This window comes from Oryx dammah, unplaced genomic scaffold (genome assembly GCF_014754425.2).
Source record: "Oryx dammah isolate SB20612 unplaced genomic scaffold, SCBI_Odam_1.1 HiC_scaffold_11150, whole genome shotgun sequence".
NCBI classification, from domain to species: Eukaryota; Metazoa; Chordata; class Mammalia; order Artiodactyla; family Bovidae; genus Oryx; species Oryx dammah.
Window position 1 is genome coordinate 295,553 of NW_024080543.1, and position 7,558 is coordinate 303,110.

Genomic DNA, 7,558 nt, shown 5'->3' on the forward strand with positions numbered 1-7,558 from the left:
TACTAAGGTGCTGACAAACGGCTTAGAGAGCTGACCTCCCAGGCATATCTGGCATATTTTAATTTCATAAACTAATCTTTAGAATTTTTGGCACCCTGAGGGCTGGTAGGGGAGATTTTGCTTGCCTGTTTTGGGTGGCTCAGACAGAAAAGAATCTGCCCGCAATGCAGGACACCTGGGTTCAATCCCTGGGTCAGCAGGATCCCCTTGAGGAGGAAATGGCAACCCACTTCAGTATTCTTGCCTGGAGAATCCCATAGACAGAGGAGCCTGGCAGGCTAAAGTGCACGGGGTCGCTGAGAGCCAGACAGGACTGAGCAACTAACACTATCCCTTGGGAAAATGCAGGCAGGAAGTTCATCTTAGATGGAGGGTCCCCAGCGTGCCTTAAATGACCTCAGCAGGCAGCAACCACGTCTATACAGGGCTCTGGGGTTCCCTCCCCTGCCCAACGGTTGCCTGAAGTCTCCGTCCCTTCCTGCCACAGCCAGCCTCTCCTCTTGGCATGTTGAGGTGAATCCTCTGGCCTGGAGAATAAGATGGGTCTGCCCACTGGGGGAACCAAGTCTGTCAATGGGTTTCCTTCCTACCCACCACCTCCCGAACCCTCCCCATTTGCTGCCAACAGGCAGAGCCCAGAGCTGAGAATGTTGGAGAGATTCCTTCCCTGTCATCCTACCTGAGCCAGTTCTAGGAACACAAGGACGTCCCCATCGATGTCCACCATCATCTGAGTTGCTTCCATCAGCCCAGTCACTGTGTACTGCTCTGTGACACACACATAGCCAGGAATGGGCTGAAGAACCACAGGAGTGGACAGGCTCTAGTTTATCCCCTCCCTGACCCCAGCAGGGGCCCACAGCAGGGCAAAGAGAGCTCCGGGGCAAAGAGCAAGTCCCAACAGACCAGGAAAGGCCACAGGAGGTTTAAGTCTGCTCCTACCAGTGAGGAAACCAGGATTAGAGCAAGACTTTCCCACTGGAGTGGAGGTGGGAAGTGAAGGAGGAGACTAGAACACATATTACATGTTTCTGTGCAATATTTAACATTTTTAAAATTAAGCTTAAATTAATAACTTCATAGTAAGCTTCTATCACAAAACATGTCACCTATTATACAACACTTGGCATTTTCCACTGTTCCTTGACAAGGTACATAGAAACATATTTTTTAAATGTGTTTTTTAGTGATTATGAAGCATTTCACAGGAAAGGCCATTCAATGTTATTTTCTATAAGCCTTTCCATGCAGCTGTGAGAGGTCACATTTTTAATGGCTATGTTGCAATATCCATCCACGTGTGCTTAACCAGTGTGCCTGTTTGACTTGTTTCTGAGTGCTTGCTATGATGAAACAAACATAAAGAAACACCTGAATACATTTTTTTTTTTCATTTGGGCCATTTCTTTATAGCAAGTCTTTCAAAAGTTATTTAGTCGAAGAGTTTGGACTGTTTTCTGTGTTCTGGGAACGGTGCACCACTTTTTCAAATTGTTGCAGCTGTGATCTTATTTATTTATTTACTGGTCAGGCCGCTCGGTGATCTTCATTCCCTGACCAGGGATCGAACCCGTGGCCCCTGCAGTGGAAGCACAGCCTTAACCACCAGACCACCAGGGAATTCTGCAGTTGAAATCTTTCGAAGCCTCTTACTCCCTGCCCTAAAGCCCTCAGTGTCCCCTGGCCTGCCTATGCAGGCTCAGCTCTTAACATTTGATTCTGGTCAATCACTTCCACCTCTTCCAGGGACCAAGCGCCACCTTTCAACTCATTTCTCATCAGAGGATCGCTGCTTCCCTCATAGCCAAGTCCCAGTCTTGATCATCTGGCGAGGGCCACAGCAGCTCTAACACCAGGTCCTTCCCTGAACCTCAACTCAGTATCTGAGGCCTTGCTCTCTGCCGCTAACCCACCCAAGGACATTAAGCTGGACATCAATGCCAGTACAGGTACCAACACCAACATCAATGGAACGCACCTGCTGACTCCAGCTCAGGAACGCCACCTGTCGGCGGGCACCATGGGCTCCAGACGACTTCTCATCTGCACTCCACCATCTCTCCTCCTGCCCTGGGACCCCAAGCGCTGCTCCTTGGTCTCCCTCCTGCCCCAGTCCCTGCTCCACCCAAGCCTCTGGGGTTGGTCCATCCTGAAACTTGAGCTCTAGCGCACAGGATCTTCGAGGAGTCAAAGAATTAGGAGTGACCAACAATGAGGTCAGTGTTTACTGTGTTTCTAGAAGAAGAAAGAGAAAGTGAAGGTGGAAGAGAAGAAGGAAATGAGAAAGGGGAAGAAAAAGGAAAGGAAGGAGGAGATGCAAGGGTAGGAATGAGGAATGGTGTTCTGTTCTTTTTGACTTCTTATCTTGCCTGAGTGTGGCCAAGCTGAGAACCTCGAGCCCTGGCACCTACTGGTGCCCACTTGCTACACCGCAATAACCTCTAGAGAGACCTATAAGGTGACCCCACCAAGCATCCCTCTCACACATTTCTTTACATCCACGTCCTCACCGCAACCACAATACGCACCGACGTATCTCACGCTATGTAAACGTATCCCCTTGGTGCTGGCGGCCTGTCCCCTAGGAGGAGACAGGTGAGAGAAGAAATCACATCTCCCAGGGGGTCCCCTGACTCCTCCTCCTCCCTGGAGGAGCCTCCCCTGGGCTTAGCTACCTGTGAGGGCGACCAAGTGCAGCAGGCAGAGGCAGTTGGCCAGGATGATGAGTTTCATGCCGTCCAGGTCGGGGCTGGAGGTGAACATGCCAGTGTACAGGTACTCCAGCACGGCCCGCGTGCAGCTCTTGCTTGTGTAAGGAAATACCACCTGTGGGTGGGAAGCAATGGAGCAGGCTGCAGCACGGTCCAGCTTTCGGGAAAGAGCAGCAGTTCCTAAGAACTCAGAAGTCTCTGGCCTGGACACTTGGTCTCCCGTAGACAGGCCATCAGCCTTCTGCGATCCCTGGACCTGCTCAGAATCCCTCCTTCCCCAAAGGCTAATCTCCCACACCAACAGCCTGCAATGAACCCATCTGCTGAGGACCTGTGAGCAGGGCTCCAACAGCTTTTAAAAGGACCTGGACTCGCATTAGCATCCTTCTGGTCTGGAGGAAGCATGAAGGAGTCCTTCCGGTCGCCTACACCCGGCCCCACTCTATCCTTCGGGGAGCAGTGCCAAGTGGGATGTGGATGAACAGAGCGAACAGCAGCTGGTCTCTCTGGGCTGCTCGAAGCTACAGCTCTGGGCCTCTGGGATCACTCCAGATCGGGACCAACACAGAAACTGCTTTCTCATCAGCCGCCAGCCTCTCCAGGCTGCACTGGGAATTAGCTGGAACTTTACAGCTGCTTCTGTGGCTCTGGAGAGTTCCCATCTCACACTTTGCACATCTCAACCCACTCATGCTTCAGGGAGCAGAGACAACTCAAATCTCAAACTCTCCTCTTCACTTCCCAGAAGGACTCCCTTTCCAGTGTGTGCTAAGTCGCTTAAGTCATGTCCGACTCTGTGCGACCCTATGGACTGTAGCCCGCCAGGCTCCTCTGTCCGTGGGATTCTCCACGGAAGAATGCTGGAAAGGGGTGCCCTTCCCTCCTCCAAAGGATCTTCCTGACCCAGAAATCTTAGGAAATCCCTTCTCTGGGTTAGAGGACGCTATGCTCTAACATTCGTTGTTCAGCCTTTCATTCAAGTGTTTGCTGAGCACTGACTAAGGGACCAGAGCTGAGAAGGGTACTCAGCAGAAATAAAAGACCTCATCCCCATACTCAAGGGAAACCTCGGATCAGCTGGAGAAACTTGGGGTGGGCCCTTGGAACTTTAAGCAGATTCACAAAGGAGGACACTGTTAACTACAAGGCTGAGGGATGGACAGTCAGTGTCACAGTTCAGAAAAGGGTAGAAAGGAGGTCAGACTTGAACTCCAGTCTTGATTTGGCTAGAACTCCCACTGACTCCTAATGTTTACTCTTAGTAATTTTTCTATCTCTTGACTATAAACCCCACTTGATCAGGCTCAATTAAGAATTAAAACCAGTTCTATACTGAGGTCTCTTTTCCACTATTGCAATAGTTTCTGAATAAAAATCTGTTCCTAGTGCTTTAAGAAAAAAGTTTTTTCTAAACTATAGAACTGGGATGTGACCATAATTCCCCATCTTGGTGTATTGCAAAGTCCTTGGCTATAGGAGCCATCTCATAAACTTCTCTTGGGCCCATCACTTGGTGGTTTGGACAGAGTCAAGGCTGAAGGAAGTACCGTGAAGTGACAGATGCCTCAGATGGAAAGGGAATAAACCTCTCTCCCTCCCAGCCGTTTCCATCGTGGCCTTACCTCCCTGGTGGAACTCTCCACAAATGGCCCCCCAAACATGGCAGCCATCCAGTCACAGCTAGAAATCAACCGGGGCTTGTGGGCGCTGATGGCGCCATCATCCAGGATGAAGGCCACATCTGCTGGGTGAGAGAAGACAATCCCGTGAGGATGGGGTGAAAGAATATGGGACCACCAGCCCACGGGGCGACACTGCTCCCAGGTACCTGCTTCCTCCTGAAGCCACAGTCTGTGAGCACCACGCGACCACAGTCTCAGGCTGGGGCCTCTAGGTTTCAGGAGCAGAGCCACAGCATCTCCAGGACATCGGTGGCTGAGATGACTCAGAAGGCTACTCAGACCAACCCCGATTCTGCAGAAGGCTCCTGGACAGAAGTCCCCTGCCTTTGGGACACCAGCTCCTCAGCCTGTTTCATACCTGAGAAGGTGCCTCTGGCCAAGCACTCCTTAACCCGGTTGGTCTGGCGGACAAGGGAGGCCTTGGTGATCTCCTGGTTCATGAAGGCCTCGTTGTTGAGGTTGTTGGCCACCATCACACGAAGATCAAAGACCTCAAGCAGCTGAGCGATGTGGGTGATGTGCATGAGGTCTCGCTCATTCTCGTCCAGCTTCTCTGTGTACAGGGACTTGAGAACAGCCCAGAAGGGCCCTGGCTGGATGGAGTTGTCCATTTTCACCACCACCATCAGCCGGGATTTGTAAGTTAGTGGGTCTTCTGTCGTCTCTTCCTGGATGCTCACAAAAGCTCAGCTCCAGGAAGACAGCACTCGACCCCGCCCAGGCAGGTACCCTGTCCCATTGCCTCGTAAGATCCCGTTGCTGGTGGATGCCTGGAGCCCAACAGGCCCAGAGCCCCTGCACTCCTCCATGCTCTCACACACGTCAAAGCTGGCTGCCCGGAGCAGGAAGTCCCGGCGTGGTGGTGGTGGTGGTGGTGGTGGTGATGGTGGTGGTGTTGATCAGGGTGACCATGGTGGTCCTCTGAGCGGGAGCCCCCTGATCCAAGGGTCCCCCCAGCTCCCCCTCACACAGGTCCATGAGGAACAGGTCGTAGGACTTGGAGGAGGACGTGGAGAGGTAGGTCTTGTGGACAAAGATGCGCACCCGCTCCTGAAGCACAAGGATGGCGTCTGCACACAGCCGTATGCAGGGCTTCCTGGGCAGCTCAGCTGGTAAAGACTCCCCTGCAATGCGGGAGAGTCCGCTTCAATTCCTGGGTTGGGAGGTTCCCCTGGAGAAGGGATAGGCTACCCACATCAGTATTCTTGGGCTTCACAAAACGAAACCTATAGTTAATGCACAAGAGATCAATGTCTTTTCAAACCTGAGGATAGTTCCTTAACGTTTGATCCTGATATCTGATTTTTTGTTTGTTTGCACCATGTATAATGCTCATTTGTAAAGGTGTGTGTGTGTGTGTGTGTGTGTGTGTGTGTGCGTGCGTGTGTGTGAACTGCTCGTGGAGGGAGAGGGAGTGATGGACAGTCTCTGGCTCATGGATCCAGGGCCTCCCCATGGGCCAGGGTACCTGATTCTTGGTCCACACACTTGACATTGCTCCAGGGGGTACAGGCCATGGCCACGAACTTCCCATCAGGGCATCTGTGTACAGACACAGGGATGACGTAGGGGACCCATCAGGGACAGCTGGCTGGATAAGGAGAAAGAAGGGGCAACCTCCTGTCCCAGGTCTCCCGACAAGACAGTGGAGGGGGGACAGGCTCCTGTTGTCTGCAGGTCAGGATCCCCTCACTCCCCTCACTGGGTGGGAGAAGGATCCAGGCTTGTGCACTGCAGCCCCCGGGCTCCTGCTGAGTGTTCAGAGCTGTCCTTGCAGGGCCTCTGCAAGGCCCACCCTGGCCTCCCTGGGCTGCAGGGGGAGTCCTGGGAGGGGCGCCTCATCTAGGTCAAGGGTCACAAGGGTGTGGGCCCAAGCTGAGCTTCATCCTTCAGTCAAGCTTTAAATAGGAGGCCCTCTCGTCCTCCACCTGTTGACTCTTCCTACCAATCTCAGCCATCACTGGAGCGTCAGAGGACAGTGAATTACTATTGACCTTCAAGTCCCCAAATAGGAAAGGTTCAGGTGCTACTGGGGAACAAGGGCTGGGTGTGAGGCCAGTCAAGTTGGCTCATGGTTTTATAGGAACCTTGAAGGAGCACACACATAGCCTCATTATGACTTCTGTCTGCTGTCAGCACCTTTGGTCTTTCTAGGCCCCTTCTTGCTTACAAAAATAATTAAAGATTATATTATATTTAGGACTCAATAAGTATAAAGATGAATATACCTGAGATTGAACTCTATCCAAATAGTTTTGTATGATTTGAAGATTTTTTTTAAATTGGAGTATAATTGCTTTACAATATTGTATTATTTTCTGCTGTACAATGAAATGAATCAGCTATATGTATACACATACCCCTCCCTCTTGGACCTCCCCAATCCTCTAGGTCATCACAGAGAATGAAGCTGAATTCCCTGTGCTATACAGCAGGGACCCACTATATATTTCACACGTGGCGGTGTATATATGTCAATTCCAATCTCCCAGTTCATCCCATCCCTCCCTCCCCCACCTTCACCCCCGTCCCATGTCCAGATGTGTCCTCTACATCTGTGTCTCTCCTCCTTCCCTGCAATAGGTTCATCTGTACCCTTTTTCTAGATTCTACATATATATTTTAAAATGTTTCGTGGGCCACTGATGGGATCATGGGCCCTAACCCTAACCTGCAGCCTACTGTGCCCAGTGGAAAAGCTAGCTTGGCCTAAGGGAAAATGTGTTGAAGAGGTGTGGGGATGGACACTGCAGGGAGCAGCGTGGGGCCACACAGTCGGATGCGGAGGGGCCTCTGCAGCCTCAGAAGACCCCGCCAGCATGCGAAAGCCTGGGGGCGATGGGGCTCTATAGGAAGAGGGGGGAAAATGGGGCCCAGGGAAGCTCAAGAGTTTCCCTGGTGGCTCATGGTAAAGAGTCTGTCTGCCACGCAGGAGACCCAGGTTTCATCCCTGCGTCGAGAAAATCCTCTGAGAAGGGAATGATCCCCTGTTCCCCTGGAGAAGGCAGTGGCTACCCACTCCAGTATTCTTGCCTAGAGAATCCCGTGGATAGAGGATCCTGGCAGGCTACAGTCCATGGGGTCGCTGAGGGAGGGTCGGACACGACTGAGCGACTTCACTTTCACGCATTGGAGAAGGAAATGGCAACCCACTCCAGTGTTCTT

At 51.8% G+C, this 7,558-nt stretch overlaps 1 pseudogene; it reads right to left on the reverse strand.

Moving 5' to 3' along the window:
* Positions 1–382: 382 nt before the first annotated feature.
* Positions 383–5,910, reverse strand: LOC120860630 (annotated as a pseudogene).
* Positions 5,911–7,558: the final 1,648 nt, after the last annotated feature.